We start from the raw sequence: 25,386 nt of genomic DNA, 5'->3' as shown, positions 1-25,386 counted from the left end.
GTGGGCTCCCCCAGGGTCTCACTCCAGGATACCATGGGCTCCCCACATGGTCTTACACCTAAGTGCCATGGGCTCTCCCATGGTCTTTAATAGGAAAGCCATGAGCTCTCCACATGGTCTTACATCCGAGTGTCATGGGCTCTCCCATGGTCTTTTAGTAGGAAAGCCATGGGATCTCCACATGGTCTTACATCCAGGTGCCATGGGCTCTCCCATGGTCTTCCATGCAAATATCACAAAGACAACTAGCAGGCCACATAATCACCAGCATACCAGATATACATGCATACCAGACATATCGGTAGTGAATCTACAATAAACACTACAACATCGTAGGAAAGCCATGGGCTCTCCACATGGTCTTACATCTAGGTGCCATGGGCTCTCCCATGGTCTTCCATACAAGCATAACACATATACCACTAACATACTTCCTAGCACATAAGCAGCTAACATGCCACATAATACAACTCAAACTAGTGTACCACATATCATAAAATGGGCCGCCCTTGGTGCCTTAGACCCATTGGTATGGTAAGGAGACTCACATGGCATTGCTGAAGTCCCGCGAATAAAACTCTAGCTGTTGGATGACAAATTCCTAAACTACCAACATTAAACAATACCCAATTAATAATTGGGTTCCAAGCCCAAGGTTCAACTCACACTCCAAAGGCACAATAGACAAGTAATGGGCCAAAGCCCAACATATGGCCCAATTTTCTAAATTAGGCCCAAACCTCTACATGGACTCATTTTAAAGCCCAACCAATTATTCTAGTCCAAACAATTGGCATTCGGATGGCCCAATAGCTAATAATCTTCAAGGCCCAATTATGGCCCACTTATGGCCCAATTTTCCAAATTGGGACCAAGCCTCTCTAATGGGTCTTATCTTAAAGCACAATAATTCCTTAGTCCATAGATATGTTCCCAATTGGCCCACCAAAGCCCACAGCAGCTTAGTCCAATAAATGGCCTAATAAGAATCCAAACCCAATTAGGGTTTTTCACATAAAATGACGATTAGGTTTAAGTGTTCCTACTTAACCCATTAAGGACTTAATCCATTAAGGACTTAATCCATTAAGTCCAAACATACAATGAAATCGGGCTTGAGTCATATCTTCACTCCAATGGTCCAAAATGCGGGTCCCGATAAGCCCAAACCAATAATTCCAAAAATTAGGGTTTTCTAAACCCTAATTAGGGTTTATAACCCATTACAATCCAATTAGGTCCAAAAGTTATGTCATTAGGCCCATTAGGGTTTTGCTAGTTGGGCACCACCCACTACCACCTCGGGTAGTGGTGGTAAATGGCAGCACACGGCGGCGGCCACCACCTCATGGTGGTGGTTGTGGGTTTCTTTTATTATTTTCGCATCGGTTACAATATTACAAAGCAAAACCCGAATAACACATACACTAATACAAACACACACACACACAACCACCCTAGTGGTGGCCGGCGGTGCTACATGGTGGCAGCCACCACCTCACGGTGGTGGTGGTGGTTCACTTTTCGTTCCCGATCACACAACACTATACACACGCAAAGACACGGACAAAGCCACCACCATGCGGCGGCTGGTGGTGGCAGAACAGCAAAGGCGGTGGTAACCACCATGGTTGGCAGCCATGGTGGTCTTCCATGGTTTCCGGTGAAACCAACACCGTACACCATATACACACTAGCAGGAGAGACAACACGTGCATCTTGGCTCGAAAAAAAAACCCAACACCCACCTATGGTGGGCCGCGACAGCAGCAGAAACACGTAAAGCGGGCAGCAGTGGCTTCTCGGTGGTTTACAGTCCCAACAACGATGACAGTGCCCTGAGATGGCGAAGGCGGTGACATTGCAGCAGCAGAAGAGGCGGAGGCGCGTCCGAGAATGGCGGCACACGGCCTTAACGTCATCTGTAACCGTCTTGGCGTCGTTCATGGTCGTTCTTTCGTCCGCTCACATCGTCGACGGCGGCTAGGGTTACGATGGAATCTCGATGTGAGGCAGCAGCAGGCGGTCGTTCGGCTCTTCGTCTGTCGGAGAACAAGAGGGAAGTGGCTGGTGCGGCGCCGGAGACTAAAGAGGGTGGCGGCTGTATGAGGCTCTAGGGTTAGGGTTTGGTCGGAGGGTTTATATACTCGTGCCCTCCTACTTGTTTTCATAATGGTAGGAATGGCCCCTCAGTCTCCCTTTTCTTTCAAAACAAGTCCACAATTTACCCTTTTAACCCCTCCTTCTAAAAACCTTTCCAAATCAAGTCCAAAATGTTACCAATCAGCCCCTGCCTCCATAAATCCTTACATATTAAGTCCAAATAATACCAAACTCCCCCTTACTTCTAAAATCCTTTGCAAAACAAGTCCTGAAATTACACTTTAACCCTCGAAAGTCCAAATTATAACATTCGGCTCCCCAAAACCAACACTCCGCTAAATAATATGGATTTAGGGCGACTATTCGTTCATCAATTTTATCTATTTGTTTATTAAATAAAAAGAATGTTACAACTCTCCCCCACTCAAATTAGATTTCGTCCTCGAAATCATTACTTACCATCCCTTACACGCCCGACAACTTGGACGGCATGGTCGCAACCACAAGCATACCATAGCCACTCCAAGGCAACCAAAACTAACCCTGCAGGGTTCTAAAACCCGAAGATGAACAAATTCCTTGCGGCATGGTCGCTTCTACTCCGTCTGAGATCTGTAGTCTCGAGATGGTCTGCCTCCTTGACAGATTGACCATATCGAATCATTGTCGAGTTCACTGCACTTATCTCCCAACTGGCTATTCAACTTTTGACATTATTTAGTCCCACCGTAACCAACTTAGTATATGCCCCGACTGACAGCAACTCAACACACAGATCCCCAAGTCACTAAACCCACTTCGACCCTTCTTGCTACCATTTGCTGCTTTTCAGAAGCAGCCGAGACCTCTCTGATCTCACCTTATCTGTCAACTACTTGAAACATCGGACACATAGCCGATTGCTGGGCCAAAACACACGTAGAAGTCCCATGCGACCTCTGAAAGATACCTCGTCTGACAAAACTGGCCTATCTATACAGCCACTCATGGCTCCTTCAATCCATTTGATCCATCCGATCATGATAGGCTGACAACCTGTCGCCACTGAATCCAACGCAAAAGGTGAGTGCTACCAGAATAACTTTAGTCTTACATCATATCCTGTCTCCTTTGACCTAGCGTTCCCTGATTCCAATTATGTTGTGGCCTACTCACAACCTTGCGAACTGGCCCACACTAGTCTAAGTTATCCGAACGAATCCGTGAATGCCACAGCTGCCCTGCAGTATGTCTGTATCTCCCACACTATCTGGCCGTTGTGAATGCTACGTCTCCCCCCGTAGTCTTACAACACCCTCATCCTAACACAATCGTAGCCCAATACCTTACCCATAATCTATTAATTCAAAACGCATACAGAGTCGAGCACGCACTCCACCGAACACCCGAACTGAACTCCATTCATGACTGGAGCCCCAAACTATCTCCCCAAATTCTGTTATCAAGCCCCCAAGAAGACGCGATTCACATGACGGAGAGTCTTACCGGACTCCAAACTCGCACAACCCTCAAACCAAATAGCCACTTGGGTCGCCATTTTCCTTGATGAGGATGAGAAACTCATCCCGGTCTCATACCTACTCCTGTCCTGAATACCTGTGCGATTCTCCCCCACTTAGAATCGACTAAGTCTTTGCCTTACGTGAGAATTGAAGGATTCCCAATTCTTCTTACTCTTAAATAACCAAACTGCTAACAACCTGCTGCTTTACCGTGCTAGTGTTCTAATACTGGCCCAAACCCCAAAGACCAAAAAACTCTTAAGGATTAGACGAACACTCCCCGAATCCTAGCAAAACTAATAACCTTAGACACCTTGAAATGATGCGACACTAATATCCTGAAGTCCAAATAATCGATGCCCAAACCATAGCCTCTGCAGTAGACCACTTCCCCTGGCGCCTCCAAAAGCCGACTCAAACAGAATGGCTGAGTCACCAATCCTGACCGTAGACCTTCTGCATCACGTTTCTGAACCGATCTCGACCATAGACCCAGATAACATTGGATGCTCCAAACCATCAAAGAGGAACACGACTTTTCACTAACCACCCCGTAACTCACAGTATGCAAATGACATATGATAATATTTGAAGGTATAGCCCAAACACAAGTAGGGAAACAAACCCTGAGATACACTTACTAAAACTCTTGAAACGAAAGACTCCATCGTGCAGTTTCCCGCATGTGTTGTACTGAATCTGACCCTGCTGGTCTCTCAAAAGCTAATCCGAAATCTAGGGTCTCTTTTCTGGACCCTCCAATATATGCACCTGATCTGGTCCCCTCTTCCCAACGTGCTCCAAATCAATCCCTACTCTCGAGCTCTAGAAATCATATCACTCAGGGTCTCGCACCCTGGCACACTCACCAGCTCAATCGTCCTTGGTTGAACTGCAGTAGCTGAAGAAACCTCTGCCCTAAGCCGGGCTACAAACAACACCCAACATATAATCTCTAATATCGAAAGTGCAATAGATCGCACAATCAATCCTTGCTGCCTGATACAAGAGATCCAAGGCGAATTCAAAATCCTGGTAGTCTTTTCGTTAACTGGCTCACCACCGGAGCCGGGACCAAATCCTGGTCCTCCCTCATGTGTGCTCATCCTCATCTGGCAAGGCAGCTATCCCCACTATCAGAGCATAACCAAGAATTCTCCTTCCCATAAGCTTCTTAGATTCTCCATGACTCTCACCGATTCGAGTATGGATCTTATGCTTTCAATAGTACATGCCCATACTACCTTCCACACCTATCCATTCTTTCCTCAGCAATCGTCCCGAATCCTCTAAGTCGCCTACCACACCGATGCACCAAATATCCGCTAAACAGAAGCACGATACTCACCGAAGCAACTCCTAGGCTCCCCCTAGGTTCCCAACCTCAACAAACTGCCCCACTAAACTCATTGGGGGATATCCTAGGCTTTCCTAGGTTCCCAACCTCGCCCTGCCATCAGCTGCTGAAGAACTCCCCATGATGCCAACCATCCACCTCCTGGATATCGTCATATCCAATTAGTAGCTGACTCCCATCACTTAAGAGTTCCACAAAGCACAAAGCAAGCAACATTCGTGTAGTATCACTTCGATCCAAAGAACTATCATAGAACATTTCGCCCACATATCGCAACTCGTTCTGTCCACATCCGTCCATCTTTACTGTCGGCTGCCTTATGCATGCAAATTATACACAGAATAAGATCTAATAGACTGTCGAATAATAGACTCTACCCTAGGACCACAACTAGACAAGGAACAGGAAATAAGGCCAAATCAATTATTCTAACGCTATGAGATCCTAACCGTATACAATTTTAAAAGCATACACATAGCAGTTACTAATACCAATTATCATTCTCATTCCAGCATGGCATCCAGTATCTCACAGGCTACAAGCATCACATATCAGGCCAAATCTATCGCTGACTACTCATCACTAGCATGTGATTCACAGATTCATAATCAAATCATAACCGATAACAAATGTGGGTATTCTGGGGAAACTTACTTGAGGTTGGCTGATTGCATGCACCACACCCTTTCTTGTCTTAGAAAACTTTTTCCTTGAAAACATTTTTCTTTTTGAAAACTTTATAGATCCTTAATGTGAGTTCAAACACACCCGAAAGTATGTCTGAATCCCTCAAACCAAGGCTCTGATACCAACTTGAAACGACCCAAAAATTGAGGGCAAAATTTTCATTTTAATATAGTCAAAACATAGATATCATTTATTCCAAACATCCAAAACATCGTTAATTAAAACATTTATCAGAGTTCATCCCAAAATCATTCAATGCGGAAAACATGGGTGTGTGCACTGCGATCAATCCGAGCCCTTCTTTTCCAAATCGATGATACTTGAAACCAATAAACAAAATTGTAAGCACGAAGCTTAGTGAGTTACCTAGAGCATACTCCACACAATCCACATAACCACATAATCCATACCAGCTATAACAGCTACATAAACCGTATCAATCGCATATACCGTATCAATCACATATACTATATCAATCACATAGCCATGCATATAAACATATACGGATGTCGTGGGCTCCCCCCAGTGCCTTAGTCAAGGATGCCATGGGCTCCCCACATGGTCTTACACCTAAGTGCCATGGGCTCTCCCATGGTCTTTAATAGGAAAGCCATGGGCTCTCCACATGGTCTTACATCTGATTTCCATGGGATCTACCATGGTCTTTTAGTAGGAAAGCCATTGGCTCTCCACATGGTCTTACATCCAGATGTCATGGGCTCTCCCATGGTCTTCCATGCAAATATCACAAAGACAACTAGCAGGCCACATAATCAATAGCATACCACATATACATGCATACCACACATATCAGTAGTGAATCTACAATAAACACTACAACATAGTAGGAATGCCATGGGATCTCCACATGGTCTTACATCCAGGTGTCATGTGCTCTCCCATGGTCTTCCATACATGCATAACACATATACCACTAACATACTTCCTAGCACATAACCAACTAACATGCCACATAATACAACTCCAGCTAGTGTACAACATATCATAAAATGGGCCGGCCTTGGTGCCTTAGACCCATTGGTATGGTGAGGAGACTCACCTGGCACTGCAGAAGTCCTGTGAATAAAACTCTAGCTGTTGGATGACAGATTCCTAAACTCTCAACATTAAACAATACCTAATTAATAATTGGGTTCCAAACCCAAGGTCCAACTCACACTCCAAAGGCCTAATAGACAAGTAATGGGCCAAAGCCCAACATATGGCCCAATTTTCCAAATTGGGCCCAAACCTCTACATGGACTCATTTTAAGGCCCAACCAATTATTCTAGTCCAAACAATTGGCATTCTGATGACCCAGTAGCTAATAATCTTCAAGGCCCAATTATGGCCCACTTATTGCCCAATTTTCCAAATTGGGCCCAAGCCTCTCTAATGGGTCTTATCCTAAAGCCCAATATATCCTTAGTCCATACATATGTTCCTAATTGGCCCACCAAGGCCCATAGCAGCTTAGTCCAACAAATGGCCTAATCAGAATCCAAACCCAATTAGGGTTTTTCACATAAAATGACGATTAGGGTTAAGTATTCCTACTTAACCCATTAAGGACTTAATCCATTAAGTCCAAACATATAATGAAATCGGGCTTGAGTCATATCTTCACTCCAATTGTCCAAAATGCAGGTCCCGATAAGCCCAAACCAATAATTCCAAAAATTAGGGTTTTCTAAACCCTAATTAGGGTTTCTAACCCATTACAATCCAACTAGGCCCAAAAGCTAAGTCCTTAGGCCCATTAGGGTTTTGCTAGTTGGGCACCACCTACTACCACCTCGGGTAATGGTGGTCAACGGCGGCGGCCACCACCTCACGGTGGTGGTTACGAGTTTCTTTTATTATTTTTGCATCGGTTACAATATTACAAAGAAAACCCCGAATAACACACACACACAGGCACTCTAGTGGTGGTCGACGGTGTCAGCCATAATCTCACGGTGGTGGTGGTGGTTCACTTTTCGTTACCGATCACACAACACTACACACACACGTAAAGACACGCACACAGCCACCACCATACGGTGGCTGGTGGTGGCTGAATAGCAAAGGCGGCAGTAACCACCATGGTTGGCAGTCATGGTGGTCTTCCATGGTTTCCGGCCAAACCAACACCGTACACCATATGCACACTAGCAGGAGAGACAACACGTGCATCTTGGCTCGAAAAGAAACCCAACACCCACCTGCGGTGGGCCGCGACGGCAGCAGCAACACGTGAAGCGGGAAACAGCGGCTTCTCGGTGGTTTACGGTCCCAACAACGATGACAATGGCCTGATATGGCGAAGGCGGTGACATTGTAGCGGCAGAAGAGGCGGAGGCGCGTCCGAGAATGGCGGCACACGGCCTTGACGTCATCTGCAATCGTCTTGGCGTTGTTCATGGCCGTTCTTCCATCCGCTCACGTCATCGTCGGCGGCTAGGGTTACGACGGCATCTCGATGTGAGGCAGCAACATGCGATCATTCGGCTCTTCGTCTGCCGGAGAACAAGAGGGAAGCGGGTGGTGCGGCGCTGGAGACTGAAGAGGGTGACGGTTGTATGAGGCTCTAGGGTTAGGCTTTGGTCAGAGGGTTTATATACCCGTGCCCTACAACTTGTTGCCATAATGGCAGGAATGGCCCCTCAGTCTCCCTTTTCTTTCAAAACAAGTCCACAATTTACCCTTTTAACCTCGCCTTCTGAAAACCTTTCCAAATCAAGTCCAAAATGTTACCAATCAGCCCCTGCCTCCATAAATCCTTACATATTAAGTCCAAATAATATCAAACACCCCCCTTGACTTCTAAAATCCTTTGCAAAACAAGTTCTAAAATTACAATTTAACCCTCGAAAGTCTAAAATATAACATTCAGCTCCCCAAAACCAACACTCCACTAAATAATAAGGATTTAGGGCGAGTATTCGTTCATCAATTTTATCTATATATTTATTAAATAAACAGAATGCTACATCCTCCAATCCATGTTTTGCAACATTGCTAAGACCGTCGACATTTCTTCAGAAGCTGAATTTGTCGATCCCATTGTTACATCGTTTCACGAGTTATGGTACTCTCTAGAATGTTTAGAAAATTCTTCAATGAGCTCCTTGATTTCTGCTGGATTTTTCTTGGTTAATGGTCCTTGAGAATTAAAGAGTTGCCTAGTCGTGACATTCACCCCATCATAAAATATGGAAACTTCTTGTTTCACGTTAAGATCGTTTTGGGGGCAATTTCGTAGTAGACCTTCGTAGCGCTCCCATGCTTCAAATAGCGACTCCCCCATTTGTTGTTCAAAGTTAGCAATGGCCTTTTTAAGCTTAGCCACCTTTTATGGTGGGCAAAATTGTTCCAAGAATTCGTCACACATTTTCTCCCATGTAGTGATTACGCCTGGTAAGAGTGCCTTTAACCAGTCCTTGGCAGCTCCTTTCAAGCTGACCGAAAGCATTCTCAACAACACCGTTTCTCGTGGAAAATATGAATGTTGAAATAGTCGGCGATGTCGTTGACTTCATCAAGATATATGTAGGTGTCTTCATGATCTTTTCCAGTGAATGGAATCTCCTTTAGCTGAGCAAGGATGTGCGCCTTGAGTTCAAATGTGGCAGTGGCTGGTATTGTGGGTTGCACAAGGCCCGGTTCGGTGTCATCACAAATTATTTTCTTATATGCCTCCATGAAAATGTCGGCAATGTCCTCCATGATGTTGTTGGGTTCGCTTTCTTGTTCGCTTACTTTTTCTGATTCGTTGTTGCTTTCTTCCTTTTATGCATCGTAAATGCTTGCGTCTACCGGGGTTTTGCTGGATTCTCCCACTAGGTGATTTCATAGGTGTGTTTGAATCTTCTACGGTTTTATCTGTGTTTTTACGAAAAGCGGACTCCGAGTCTTCAAGTGGTGGAATCGGAGGTGTGTTGGATCCTCAGGTCATATATTGCTGCAAAAGAAACAAATAAAACGTGTAAAAAGAACAAAAACAAAAACTGAAAGTTAACTATTACGACACCACAACGTGGTGGGTCACACAGATTAAAATCCTAAAATAAAATTTTCAAAAGAAATAGAAGCAAAATCCTAATAAAATAGCAGATTTAAAATAACTAAAATTGAGTCGTTCCTAGCAACGACGCCGAAAACTTGATGTGAAAAATAATTACACACTAGTTTTATCCTACTAATGTAACTACTTTCTACCTAAAGAAGTGTACTTTGTTGTAAATAGTATAGCACAATAGACAGGTATCGAACACAGGGAACGAAATTATTCGCTAATTTTTACCTACTACTAACTAAATTACTAAGAAATTTAGAAAAAGGGTTTTTTCTCTAGTTTTGCAAGACTAGAAACTTAATTAACTAAACTAATTTAACAATTAACTAAAGCAATTATCAAACTAAAGCACGAAAGTAAAAGAGGTGACTTAAACCAAGGTAATTGAGAGACTTTCATTTAGTTTCGATTTACTTACTATTATGGTTGATTTATGGGAGTGCAATGGATTAATGTTCAATTAGTTACCGATTCCTAAGATGACCAAGTTAATATTCACTAACTTAATCCTTTAGAAAACTAGTTCATTCATACGGTGATCAGGCGGATAAACTAACAAGCTTACTAGTGTTCGGTTCGAATTAAATTAGACTTATAATAGATTGATCAAATTACTGATTCAATTGAATATATGATAGGTCATCACATATTAGCTCTCACAATTATTTACCCACTTTACTATCTAACCCTAGTTTTTAGTCAAAACTCTAGTCCTATAATTTTTGCAATCTACAAAGATCATAAGATTCAACTTCAATTAATAAAGATAGTCATGCAACTTAATTAAACTCAACAATAAATAGATTAAGCAGTTATGATAATCACAAAAGGTTCTTTAATAAGCTAATTAAAAAAATAACTAATAAAAACTTAATCCAACCATAAATAAAACCATATATAGTCAAGTAGATCTACACCAAACGAAAGTCATGGGGTTTTAGCCCATGATTTCAGCAAATAAATTCAGAAAAAACGAATTCTATATGCAAAGACATGATTATACTAGAATATAAAATCGTAATTAAGAAGTTATTGCCTTATTACTCTCAATTCCAAAGCTTCAATCGATTTCTTCACTTCCAAGCTTCAATTCAGATCATTGGCCTTCAAAATGGTAAAAAGCTCCCACCAAAAGTTTCGAATTCGGAGAATAATGGCTTCTATTTATAATATCCTAAATAACAGACCACCACGACGTGGTAAGGCCACCACGTCGTGGTCTTCATAATTATCCCGTATTCAGCAAGTCTTCGAAGTCAATCGGAAAAGGTAAAAGCATCACGTCATGGGGAAGTCACCACGACGTGTTGAGTATATTTTTCTTCATTTAATAGTCTTCATTCAAATTCCTAGCTTCCAGCTTCCTTTTTCCTCCAAGCATGTATTTTATCCCTACAACACAATTCATAACAAATTAAGTACCTTTGTTCTATAAAGGGCATAAAAATAATTAGAAATATTAAGATATGATGTAGAATTATGTGTATAAATATGCACATATCACCATCCTTGTTTGTGTAAGGCTTTCTTCCTATGCTATAACTAAAGGCTTATCTTTTCTAAGGATCCTAATTGTTTTAAGATATTAATTAATCATCTTGGATTATCAAGAACCCAAAAGGTTCTTGTAAAACCTGAACATTTTAGGATTCTAATCGTCTGAGGATCCTTATGAAAACCTATCCTATTTTGATGCTACAATCACATCGACCATGCAAAATAATATGTAAACAACCATAACATCACATAGAAAGGGGTTGCCTAACAACCCTACAAAAATAAAAAAGTAAAATATTTCCTTAGAACCAAAAGCATTCAAATTCTTTTTTAAAAATCAAACTTAAACCAAGGTTTGATCATCAACACATGGAACCTTCTCTGCTTCTTCCTCCCCTCATCCTATCTTCAGCTGCTTTGCAGGATCCTGACAGGTGTTAAGAAGCTCACCAGTTAATTTAGCTATGGATTTACGCCAACCATGTACGTTCTAGGATTCCGCGTTGGCCACGTCCTCTGCAAGTTTGATCTTAGCTTCCCAATAAATGGCCTAATAAGAATCCAAACCCAATTAGGGTTTTTCACATAAAATGACGATTAGGTTTAAGTGTTCCTACTTAACCCATTAAGGACTTAATCCATTAAGGACTTAATCCATTAAGTCCAAACATACAATGAAATCGGGCTTGAGTCATATCTTCACTCCAATGGTCCAAAATGCGGGTCCCGATAAGCCCAAACCAATAATTCCAAAAATTAGGGTTTTCTAAACCCTAATTAGGGTTTATAACCCATTACAATCCAATTAGGTCCAAAAGTTATGTCATTAGGCCCATTAGGGTTTTGCTAGTTGGGCACCACCCACTACCACCTCGGGTAGTGGTGGTAAATGGCAGCACACGGCGGCGGCCACCACCTCATGGTGGTGGTTGTGGGTTTCTTTTATTATTTTCGCATCGGTTACAATATTACAAAGCAAAACCCGAATAACACATACACTAATACAAACACACACACACACAACCACCCTAGTGGTGGCCGGCGGTGCTACATGGTGGCAGCCACCACCTCACGGTGGTGGTGGTGGTTCACTTTTCGTTCCCGATCACACAACACTATACACACGCAAAGACACGGACAAAGCCACCACCATGCGGCGGCTGGTGGTGGCAGAACAGCAAAGGCGGTGGTAACCACCATGGTTGGCAGCCATGGTGGTCTTCCATGGTTTCCGGTGAAACCAACACCGTACACCATATACACACTAGCAGGAGAGACAACACGTGCATCTTGGCTCGAAAAAAAAACCCAACACCCACCTATGGTGGGCCGCGACAGCAGCAGAAACACGTAAAGCGGGCAGCAGTGGCTTCTCGGTGGTTTACAGTCCCAACAACGATGACAGTGCCCTGAGATGGCGAAGGCGGTGACATTGCAGCAGCAGAAGAGGCGGAGGCGCGTCCGAGAATGGCGGCACACGGCCTTAACGTCATCTGTAACCGTCTTGGCGTCGTTCATGGTCGTTCTTTCGTCCGCTCACATCGTCGACGGCGGCTAGGGTTACGATGGAATCTCGATGTGAGGCAGCAGCAGGCGGTCGTTCGGCTCTTCGTCTGTCGGAGAACAAGAGGGAAGTGGCTGGTGCGGCGCCGGAGACTAAAGAGGGTGGCGGCTGTATGAGGCTCTAGGGTTAGGGTTTGGTCGGAGGGTTTATATACTCGTGCCCTCCTACTTGTTTTCATAATGGTAGGAATGGCCCCTCAGTCTCCCTTTTCTTTCAAAACAAGTCCACAATTTACCCTTTTAACCCCTCCTTCTAAAAACCTTTCCAAATCAAGTCCAAAATGTTACCAATCAGCCCCTGCCTCCATAAATCCTTACATATTAAGTCCAAATAATACCAAACTCCCCCTTACTTCTAAAATCCTTTGCAAAACAAGTCCTGAAATTACACTTTAACCCTCGAAAGTCCAAATTATAACATTCGGCTCCCCAAAACCAACACTCCGCTAAATAATATGGATTTAGGGCGACTATTCGTTCATCAATTTTATCTATTTGTTTATTAAATAAAAAGAATGTTACAACTCTCCCCCACTCAAATTAGATTTCGTCCTCGAAATCATTACTTACCATCCCTTACACGCCCGACAACTTGGACGGCATGGTCGCAACCACAAGCATACCATAGCCACTCCAAGGCAACCAAAACTAACCCTGCAGGGTTCTAAAACCCGAAGATGAACAAATTCCTTGCGGCATGGTCGCTTCTACTCCGTCTGAGATCTGTAGTCTCGAGATGGTCTGCCTCCTTGACAGATTGACCATATCGAATCATTGTCGAGTTCACTGCACTTATCTCCCAACTGGCTATTCAACTTTTGACATTATTTAGTCCCACCGTAACCAACTTAGTATATGCCCCGACTGACAGCAACTCAACACACAGATCCCCAAGTCACTAAACCCACTTCGACCCTTCTTGCTACCATTTGCTGCTTTTCAGAAGCAGCCGAGACCTCTCTGATCTCACCTTATCTGTCAACTACTTGAAACATCGGACACATAGCCGATTGCTGGGCCAAAACACACGTAGAAGTCCCATGCGACCTCTGAAAGATACCTCGTCTGACAAAACTGGCCTATCTATACAGCCACTCATGGCTCCTTCAATCCATTTGATCCATCCGATCATGATAGGCTGACAACCTGTCGCCACTGAATCCAACGCAAAAGGTGAGTGCTACCAGAATAACTTTAGTCTTACATCATATCCTGTCTCCTTTGACCTAGCGTTCCCTGATTCCAATTATGTTGTGGCCTACTCACAACCTTGCGAACTGGCCCACACTAGTCTAAGTTATCCGAACGAATCCGTGAATGCCACAGCTGCCCTGCAGTATGTCTGTATCTCCCACACTATCTGGCCGTTGTGAATGCTACGTCTCCCCCCGTAGTCTTACAACACCCTCATCCTAACACAATCGTAGCCCAATACCTTACCCATAATCTATTAATTCAAAACGCATACAGAGTCGAGCACGCACTCCACCGAACACCCGAACTGAACTCCATTCATGACTGGAGCCCCAAACTATCTCCCCAAATTCTGTTATCAAGCCCCCAAGAAGACGCGATTCACATGACGGAGAGTCTTACCGGACTCCAAACTCGCACAACCCTCAAACCAAATAGCCACTTGGGTCGCCATTTTCCTTGATGAGGATGAGAAACTCATCCCGGTCTCATACCTACTCCTGTCCTGAATACCTGTGCGATTCTCCCCCACTTAGAATCGACTAAGTCTTTGCCTTACGTGAGAATTGAAGGATTCCCAATTCTTCTTACTCTTAAATAACCAAACTGCTAACAACCTGCTGCTTTACCGTGCTAGTGTTCTAATACTGGCCCAAACCCCAAAGACCAAAAAACTCTTAAGGATTAGACGAACACTCCCCGAATCCTAGCAAAACTAATAACCTCAGACACCTTGAAATGATGCGACACTAATATCCTGAAGTCCAAATAATCGATGCCCAAACCATAGCCTCTGCAGTAGACCACTTCCCCTGGCGCCTCCAAAAGCCGACTCAAACAGAATGGCTGAGTCACCAATCCTGACCGTAGACCTTCTGCATCACGTCTCTAAACCGATCTCGACCATAGACCCAGATAACATTGGATGCTCCAAACCATCAAAGAGGAACACGACTTTTCACTAACCACCCCGTAACTCACGGTATGCAAATGACATATGATAATATTTGAAGGTATAGCCCAAACACAAGTAGGGAAACAAACCCTGAGATACACTTACTAAAACTCTTGAAACGAAAGACTCCATCGTGCAGTTTCCCGCATGTGTTGTACTGAATCTGACCCTGCTGGTCTCTCAAAAGCTAATCCGAAATCTAGGGTCTCTTTTATGGACCCTCCAATATATGCACCTGATCTGGTCCCCTCTTCCCAACGTGCTCCAAATCAATCCCTACTCTCGAGCTCTAGAAATCATATCACTCAGGGTCTCGCACCCTGGCACACTCACCAGCTCAATCGTCCTTGGTTGAACTGCAGTAGCTGAAGAAACCTCTGCCCTAAGCCGGGCTACAAACAACACCCAACATATAATCTCTAATATCGAAAGTGCAATAGATCGCACAATCAATCCTTGCTGCCTGATACAAGAGATCCAAGGCGAATTCAAAATCCTGGTAGTCTTTTCGTTAACTGGCTCACCACCGGAGCCGGGACCAAATCCTGGTCCTCCCTCATGTGTGCTCATCCTCATCTGGCAAGGCAGCTATCCCCACTATCAGAGCATAACCAAGAATTCTCCTTCCCATAAGCTTCTTAGATTCTCCATGACTCTCACCGATTCGAGTATGGATCTTATGCTTTCAATAGTACATGCCCATACTACCTTCCACACCTATCCATTCTTTCCTCAGCAATCGTCCCGAATCCTCTAAGTCGCCTACCACATCGATGCACCAAATATCCGCTAAACAGAAGCACGATACTCACCGAAGCAACTCCTAGGCTCCCCCTAGGTTCCCAACCTCAACAAACTGCCCCACTAAACTCATTGGGGGATATCCTAGGCTTTCCTAGGTTCCCAACCTCGCCCTGCCATCAGCTGCTGAAGAACTCCCCATGATGCCAACCATCCACCTCCTGGATATCGTCATATCCAATTAGTAGCTGACTCCCATCACTTAAGAGTTCCACAAAGCACAAAGCAAGCAACATTCGTGTAGTATCACTTCGATCCAAAGAACTATCATAGAACATTTCGCCCACATATCGCAACTCGTTCTGTCCACATCCGTCCATCTTTACTGTCGGCTGCCTTATGCATGCAAATTATACACAGAATAAGATCTAATAGACTGTCGAATAATAGACTCTACCCTAGGACCACAACTAGACAAGGAACAGGAAATAAGGCCAAATCAATTATTCTAACGCTATGAGATCCTAACCGTATACAATTTTAAAAGCATACACATAGCAGTTACTAATACCAATTATCATTCTCATTCCAGCATGGCATCCAGTATCTCACAGGCTACAAGCATCACATATCAGGCCAAATCTATCGCTGACTACTCATCACTAGCATGTGATTCACAGATTCATAATCAAATCATAACCGATAACAAATGTGGGTATTCTGGGGAAACTTACTTGAGGTTGGTTGATTGCATGCACCACACCCTTTCTTGTCTTAGAAAACTTTTTCCTTGAAAACATTTTTCTTTTTGAAAAATTTATAGATCCTTAATGTGAGTTCAAACACACCCGAAAGTATGTCTGAATCCCTCAAACCAAGGCTCTGATACCAACTTGAAACGACCCAAAAATTGAGGGCAAAATTTTCATTTTAATATAGTCAAAACATAGATATCATTTATTCCAAACATCCAAAACATCGTTAATTAAAACATTTATCAGAGTTCATCCCAAAATCATTCAATGCGGAAAACATGGGTGTGTGTACTGCGATCAATCCGAGCCCTTCTTTTCCAAATCGATGATACCTGAAACCAATAAACAAAATTGTAAGCACGAAGCTTAGTGAGTTACCTAGAGCATACTCCACACAATCCACATAACCACATAATCCATACCAGCTATAACAGCTACATAAACCGTATCAATCGCATATACCGTATCAATCACATATACTATATCAATCACATAGCCATGCATATAAACATATACGGATGCCGTGGGCTCCCCCCAGTGCCTTAGTCAAGGATGCCATGGGCTCCCCACATAGTCTTACACCTAAGTGCCATGGGCTCTCCCATGGTCTTTAATAGGAAAGCCATGGGCTCTCCACATGGTCTTACATCTGATTTCCATGGGATCTACCATGGTCTTTTAGTAGGAAAGCCATTGGCTCTCCACATGGTCTTACATCCAGATGTCATGGGCTCTCCCATGGTCTTCCATGCAAATATCACAAAGACAACTAGCAGGCCACATAATCAATAGCATACCACATATACATGCATACCACACATATCAGTAGTGAATCTACAATAAACACTACAACATAGTAGGAATGCCATGGGATCTCCACATGGTCTTACATCCAGGTGACATGTGCTCTCCCATGGTCTTCCATACATGCATAACACATATACCACTAACATACTTCCTAGCACATAACCAACTAACATGCCACATAATACAACTCCAGCTAGTGTACAACATATCATAAAATGGGCCGGCCTTGGTGCCTTAGACCCATTGGTATGGTGAGGAGACTCACCTGGCACTGCAGAAGTCCTGTGAATAAAACTCTAGCTGTTGGATGACAGATTCCTAAACTCTCAACATTAAACAATACCTAATTAATAATTGGGTTCCAAACCCAAGGTCCAACTCACACTCCAAAGGCCTAATAGACAAGTAATGGGCCAAAGCCCAACATATGGCCCAATTTTCCAAATTGGGCCCAAACCTCTACATGGACTCATTTTAAGGCCCAACCAATTATTCTAGTCCAAACAATTGGCATTCTGATGACCCAGTAGCTAATAATCTTCAAGGCCCAATTATGGCCCACTTATTGCCCAATTTTCCAAATTGGGCCCAAGCCTCTCTAATGGGTCTTATCCTAAAGCCCAACATATCCTTAGTCCATACATATGTTCCTAATTGGCCCACCAAGGCCCATAGCAGCTTAGTCCAACAAATGGCCTAATCAGAATCCAAACCCAATTAGGGTTTTTCACATAAAATGACGATTAGGGTTAAGTATTCCTACTTAACCCATTAAGGACTTAATCCATTAAGTCCAAACATATAATGAAATCGGGCTTGAGTCATATCTTCACTCCAATTGTCCAAAATGCAGGTCCCGATAAGCCCAAACCAATAATTCCAAAAATTAGGGTTTTCTAAACCCTAATTAGGGTTTCTAACCCATTACAATCCAACTAGGCCCAAAAGTTAAGTCCTTAGGCCCATTAGGGTTTCATTAGGCCCATTAGGGTTTTGCTAGTTGGGCACCACCTACTACCACCTCGGGTAATGGTGGTCAACGGCGGCGGCCACCACCTCACGGTGGTGGTTACGAGTTTCTTTTATTATTTTTGCATCGGTTACAATATTACAAAGAAAACCCCGAATAACACACACACACAGGCACTCTAGTGGTGGTCGACGGTGTCAGCCATAATCTCACGGTGGTGGTGGTGGTTCACTTTTCGTTACCGATCACACAACACTACACACACACGTAAAGACACGCACACAGCCACCACCACACGGTGGCTGGTGGTGGCTGAATAGCAAAGGCGGCAGTAACCACCATGGTTGGCAGTCATGGTGGTCTTCCATGGTTTCCGGCCAAACCAACACCGTACACCATATGCACACTAGCAGGAGAGACAACACGTGCATCTTGGCTCGAAAAGAAACCCAACACCCACCTGCGGTGGGCAGCGACGGCAGCAGCAACACGTGAAGCGGGAAACAGCGGCTTCTCGGTGGTTTACGGTCCCAACAACGATGACAATGGCCTGATATGGCGAAGGCGGTGACATTGTAGCGGCAGAAGAGGCGGAGGCGCGTCCGAGAATGGCGGCACACGGCCTTGACGTCATCTGCAATCGTCTTGGCGTTGTTCATGGCCGTTCTTCCATCCGCTCACGTCATCGTCGGCGGCTAGGGTTACGATGGCATCTCGATGTGAGGCAGCAACATGCGATCATTCGGCTCTTCGTCTGCCGGAGAACAAGAGGGAAGCGGGTGGTGCGGTGCTGGAGACTGAAGAGGGTGACGGTTGTATGAGGCTCTAGGGTTAGGCTTTGGTCAGAGGGTTTATATACCCGTGCCCTACAACTTGTTGCCATAATGGCAGGAATGGCCCCTCAGTCTCCCTTTTCTTTCAAAACAAGTCCACAATTTACCCTTTTAACCTCGCCTTCTGAAAACCTTTCCAAATCAAGTCCAAAATGTTACCAATCAGCCCCTGCCTCCATAAATCCTTACATATTAAGTCCAAATAATATCAAACACCCCCCTTGACTTCTAAAATCCTTTGCAAAACAAGTTCTAAAATTACAATTTAACCCTCGAAAGTCTAAAATATAACATTCAGCTCCCCAAAACCAACACTCCACTAAATAATAAGGATTTAGGGCGAGTATTCGTTCATCAATTTTATCTATATATTTATTAAATAAACAGAATGCTACATCCTCCAATCCATGTTTTGCAACATTGCTAAGACCGTCGACATTTCTTCAGAAGCTGAATTTGTCGATCCCATTGTTACATCGTTTCACGAGTTATGGTACTCTCTAGAATGTTTAGAAAATTCTTCAATGAGCTCCTTGATTTCTGCTGGATTTTTCTTGGTTAATGGTCCTTGAGAATTAAAGAGTTGCCTAGTCGTGACATTCACCCCATCATAAAATATGGAAACTTCTTGTTTCACGTTAAGATCGTTTTGGGGGCAATTTCGTAGTAGACCTTCGTAGCGCTCCCATGCTTCAAATAGCGACTCCCCCATTTGTTGTTCAAAGTTAGCAATGGCCTTTTTAAGCTTAGCCACCTTTTATGGTGGGCAAAATTGTTCCAAGAATTCGTCACACATTTTCTCCCATGTAGTGATTACGCCTGGTAAGAGTGCCTTTAACCAGTCCTTGGCAGCTCCTTTCAAGCTGACCGAAAGCATTCTCAACAACACCGTTTCTCGTGGAAAATATGAATGTTGAAATAGTCGGCGATGTCGTTGACTTCATCAAGATATATGTAGGTGTCTTCATGATCTTTTCCAGTGAATGGAATCTCCTTTAGCTGAGCAAGGATGTGCGCCTTGAGTTCAAATGTGGCAGTGGCTGGTATTGTGGGTTGCACAAGGCCCGGTTCGGTGTCATCACAAATTATTTTCTTATATGCCTCCATGAAAATGTCGGCAATGTCCTCCATGATGTTGTTGGGTTCGCTTTCTTGTTCGCTTACTTTTTCTGATTCGTTGTTGCTTTCTTCCTTTTATGCATCGTAAATGCTTGCGTCTACCGGGGTTTTGCTGGATTCTCCCACTAGGTGATTTCATAGGTGTGTTTGAATCTTCTACGGTTTTATCTGTGTTTTTACGAAAAGCGGACTCCGAGTCTTCAAGTGGTGGAATCGGAGGTGTGTTGGATCCTCAGGTCATATATTGCTGCAAAAGAAACAAATAAAACGTGTAAAAAGAACAAAAACAAAAACTGAAAGTTAACTATTACGACACCACAACGTGGTGGGTCACACAGATTAAAATCCTAAAATAAAATTTTCAAAAGAAATAGAAGCAAAATCCTAATAAAATAGCAGATTTAAAATAACTAAAATTGAGTCGTTCCTAGCAACGACGCCGAAAACTTGATGTGAAAAATAATTACACACTAGTTTTATCCTACTAATGTAACTACTTTCTACCTAAAGAAGTGTACTTTGTTGTAAATAGTATAGCACAATAGACAGGTATCGAACACAGGGAACGAAATTATTCACTAATTTTTACCTACTACTAACTAAATTACTAAGAAATTTAGAAAAAGGGTTTTTTCTCTAGTTTTGCAAGACTAGAAACTTAATTAACTAAACTAATTTAACAATTAACTAAAGCAATTATCAAACTAAAGCACGAAAGTAAAAGAGGTGACTTAAACCAAGGTAATTGAGAGACTTTCATTTAGTTTCGATTTACTTACTATTATGGTTGATTTATGGGAGTGCAATGGATTAATGTTCAATTAGTTACCGATTCCTAAGATGACCAAGTTAATATTCACTAACTTAATCCTTTAGAAAACTAGTTCATTCATACGGTGATCAGGCGGATAAACTAACAAGCTTACTAGTGTTCGGTTCGAATTAAATTAGACTTATAATAGATTGATCAAATTACTGATTCAATTGAATATATGATAGGTCATCACATATTAGCTCTCACAATTATTTACCCACTTTACTATCTAACCCTAGTTTTTAGTCAAAACTCTAGTCCTATAATTTTTGCAATCTACAAAGATCATAAGATTCAACTTCAATTAATAAAGATAGTCATGCAACTTAATTAAACTCAACAATAAATAGATTAAGCAGTTATGATAATCACAAAAGGTTCTTTAATAAGCTAATTAAAAAAATAACTAATAAAAACTTAATCCAACCATAAATAAAACCATATATAGTCAAGTAGATCTACACCAAACGAAAGTCATGGGGTTTTAGCCCATGATTTCAGCAAATAAATTCAGAAAAAACGAATTCTATATGCAAAGACATGATTATACTAGAATATAAAATCGTAATTAAGAAGTTATTGCCTTATTACTCTCAATTCCAAAGCTTCAATCGATTTCTTCACTTCCAAGCTTCAATTCAGATCATTGGCCTTCAAAATGGTAAAAAGCTCCCACCAAAAGTTTCGAATTCGGAGAATAATGGCTTCTATTTATAATATCCTAAATAACAGACCACCACGACGTGGTAAGGCCACCACGTCGTGGTCTTCATAATTATCCCGTATTCAGCAAGTCTTCGAAGTCAATCGGAAAAGGTAAAAGCATCACGTCATGGGGAAGTCACCACGACGTGTTGAGTATATTTTTCTTCATTTAATAGTCTTCATTCAAATTCCTAGCTTCCAGCTTCCTTTTTCCTCCAAGCATGTATTTTATCCCTACAACACAATTCATAACAAATTAAGTACCTTTGTTCTATAAAGGGCATAAAAATAATTAGAAATATTAAGATATGATGTAGAATTATGTGTATAAATATGCACATATCACCATCCTTGTTTGTGTAAGGCTTTCTTCCTATGCTATAACTAAAGGCTTATCTTTTCTAAGGATCCTAATTGTTTTAAGATATTAATTAATCATCTTGGATTATCAAGAACCCAAAAGGTTCTTGTAAAACCTGAACATTTTAGGATTCTAATCGTCTGAGGATCCTTATGAAAACCTATCCTATTTTGATGCTACAATCACATCGACCATGCAAAATAATATGTAAACAACCATAACATCACATAGAAAGGGGTTGCCTAACAACCCTACAAAAATAAAAAAGTAAAATATTTCCTTACAACCAAAAGCATTCAAATTCTTTTTTAAAAATCAAACTTAAACCAAGGTTTGATCATCAACACATGGAACCTTCTCTGCTTCTTCCTCCCCTCATCCTATCTTCAGCTGCTTTGCAGGATCCTGACAGGTGTTAAGAAGCTCACCAGTTAATTTAGCTATGGATTTACGCCAACCATGTACGTTCTAGGATTCCGCGTTGGCCACGTCCTCTGCAAGTTTGATCTTAGCTTCCCAAACAGCCACATCAACGCTACCCCTCACCTCAGCTATCACTTCTACAATCTCAGGAATATGCTCCTCCTCCTTTTTAGCCTTCTATTTACTCAGAAGCTCCACCCTAATTAAGAGATCTTCATTGGTGGATTTCTACACTTTCTCTTTCTCATTTAAGGTTAGCTCAACCTTCTCAGCTCTCGGCTTCAAGTCAGTAGTAGAGCAAGAGATGTGGCCAAAAACCTGAAACAAGAATGCCATTAGTAGATATAAAACCAGAAAATAAGAATCGAAATTCATGAAACACTTACGACTTGAGAAAAAAACTAGCTTCCTGAGAGCTTCCTCGGATTCAAGGTTTTCCAGGCTCAGATCTATGGCCTCAACGATTTTCCTCTTCTCGGAGCTTGGAGTCTTGATAGTGAGATCGATGTGAGCCCTCTTGGGAGGAAGAGAGAAGGCAGATTTTTCCTTCTTGATCATAATCAAACCATTTGACATGTCATCTTTTCAGATCATAAAGGCCAAATTGAGCAGTAGAACGGGTAGCCTTGGATCCTGTATTAGGGATCCCCATCAGTTTAAGATCCCAATGATATGGTAGACAATAAGAAGAAGGCAGGATTCTCACCGGTGGCCACTGAAGCAGTGGTAAAAGAGTCCTCTTGGCGACTGGAGTGCTCGAGCTTGAAAGACCTATTGGCTGCAAAAAAAGTGAGGAAGTGTGCAACCTTGTCTTCAGTATCTTCAGCGGTAAGAGCAGTCTCTTCAAATTTGAACCCTACATCACAATAAACAAAATAAGAAATTGAATCCTAGGATCCTTGCAACTAAATAGTAAATCCTACCCTTTTTGACCTAGGTCTTTGGCAGGAGATCCCCACCGGAAATAGTGTCGCACCTCACAAAAAAAATATTTCTCTTTCCAAGCTCTGTTATTATGTTTCGATTTCAGAATGAGTGAAGATTTTTTAGGTTTGAGATTTAGGCGAAAATGAGAATTACCAAAGGTGGAGAGATCGTAAATAGGATTCAGTTCAGCAACGTCTATGTCTAGATCATTGGATTGGTTCAACTAATTCATACGGAATATGATCCTCCATATGACATGCATAGCTTGGATATATGAGTTTTTTGTGATTTCAAAAAACTCAGAAATGATTCTAGGAAAGGGATACTTTAAACCCAAAGAAAAGGGGTATTCAGGGAAGCAAATCCAAGAGGAAGAGACGAAATATGGCTGAATTGAAGCATCAAAAGACCTAAAGATCGTATCTACGGGAAAAACCTCATTGGATTTCAGGAACCTAATATCCTCTTCATCAAACTAACAAGTCTCAATATAAGTGAAGAGCTTTTAATCGATAAAGTCATTGTCAGAAGGGGCAATGATGTTAGCTCGAGAGTAAACCATCTTTTTACCCATGATTAAGAGATTGCAAAAACAAAAAAAAGGAGAAAGAATGATACCTAACAGATAGTCGGAGATGATCAAGTAACAGGTGAAAGAATTTCTAACTATCTACCCGTATTTATATGGGAAACAAGAAAGACAAGACTGATTTGACCATACCATCATGAGGGTTAAACGAATAAAATTCTATCTGTTAGGGTCAATCCGGAACTCCACCTGCCTCTCGGAAGGCACACCCGGCAACTCCTCGGGAAAATATCTGGAAACTCGCACACTATCGGGACCTTGGAAATAGAACTTGGTCTTTCTGTAGCAACTCGTGTATCCATCACGTACACCAGAAAACCCATACAACCCTACTGTAGAATCTGTCTCGCTCTGGCAGCAGAGCAAAAAGCTGATCCAGATCTAGTACCCTCGCCATATATTGTAAGCACTCCCCTACTAGGGTCTCGTGTGGTCACCATCTGACGCTCACAGTCGATCACAGCTCCAAACCGACTCAACCAGTCCATGCCCACTATAACAAAGACATCACCCATCGCAATCGGTACCAGGTCTATCAGGAACTCCACACCGAAAATCTCTAGTACACACCATCGAAATATGTCAGTAGCGAAAACCGCATGCTCGTCGGCTATAGAAACTCTCAGAGGTCGATCTAACGCCTCTCGCTCGACACTAATGTGACGAATAAAAGCTAAGGACACGAAAGATCGACTGGCACTCGATTCAAACAACACCAAATGTGACATCCCCATTTTCACGGCCAGAAAAGACCGATTTTGTTTATGCTTGTTTGAAAATCAGAGTAACATTTTAAATAAAAGTGTTGCGGAATTTGTCCCAAAACAAAATATGATAAAGATTTATCAAAAGCATTTCCAAGGAAATGTATTTCATTAAAAGACTTGGGATGTCATGTTCGATACAGATCAAAAGCATAAACAGTACAATATAAGCCTTACCACATTGTTTCATATCTACAGGCCTATATCCGTAATCCCTCATCCAAAACATCACATCTATGCTCGAGCGCCACTACCTGTAATACATGAAACTGAGTGGGTCAGGCTTGGGAGCCTGGTGAGTACATAGGGTTTTCAACCCACAATAAATAAGTTTATTAATTTCATCAACCAACAATAACCCGATTATCCGTTCCCATTATCCTCACTTTACGTCCCTAAACACCTATCATAAGGGACCTAGCCTAAGGATCATCATCGGGATGGACACTACTGCTAAGGGGGTTCCTCAGCAATAAATGTCCTAAAGACAACCATGAGGGGGATGGAGTACACCGGTGAACACATCGTTCACAAACACCTACAGGTTGCGAGCCTGCTAGCGTTCCACTGGACTGTCTAGAAGATTTTGTGGTCGTCATCTATACTCCGCTAGATGACTGGATCACCAACAACATCGAGGCCTCTCATCATTTTATCACACA

The 25,386-nt window shown here is 42.5% G+C and overlaps 2 non-coding genes across 2 annotated transcripts; both read left to right on the top strand.

The window, feature by feature from the left end:
* Positions 1 to 8,868: 8,868 nt before the first annotated feature.
* On the top strand, positions 8,869 to 8,975 carry LOC145135082 (small nucleolar RNA R71). The gene has a single exon (XR_013719561.1). It is a non-coding gene; the product is annotated as a small nucleolar RNA R71 (small nucleolar RNA).
* A 10,688-nt stretch (positions 8,976 to 19,663) lies between these two features.
* On the top strand, positions 19,664 to 19,770 carry LOC145135081 (small nucleolar RNA R71). The gene has a single exon (XR_013719560.1). It is a non-coding gene; the product is annotated as a small nucleolar RNA R71 (small nucleolar RNA).
* Positions 19,771 to 25,386: the final 5,616 nt, after the last annotated feature.

The sequence above is a fragment of the Lactuca virosa genome, chromosome 8, assembly GCF_052849685.1.
Source record: "Lactuca virosa cultivar CGN04683 chromosome 8, Lactuca_virosa_CGN04683_v6, whole genome shotgun sequence".
Classification (NCBI taxonomy): Eukaryota; Viridiplantae; Streptophyta; class Magnoliopsida; order Asterales; family Asteraceae; genus Lactuca; species Lactuca virosa.
This window is presented reverse-complemented; position numbering and strand designations above follow the sequence as displayed.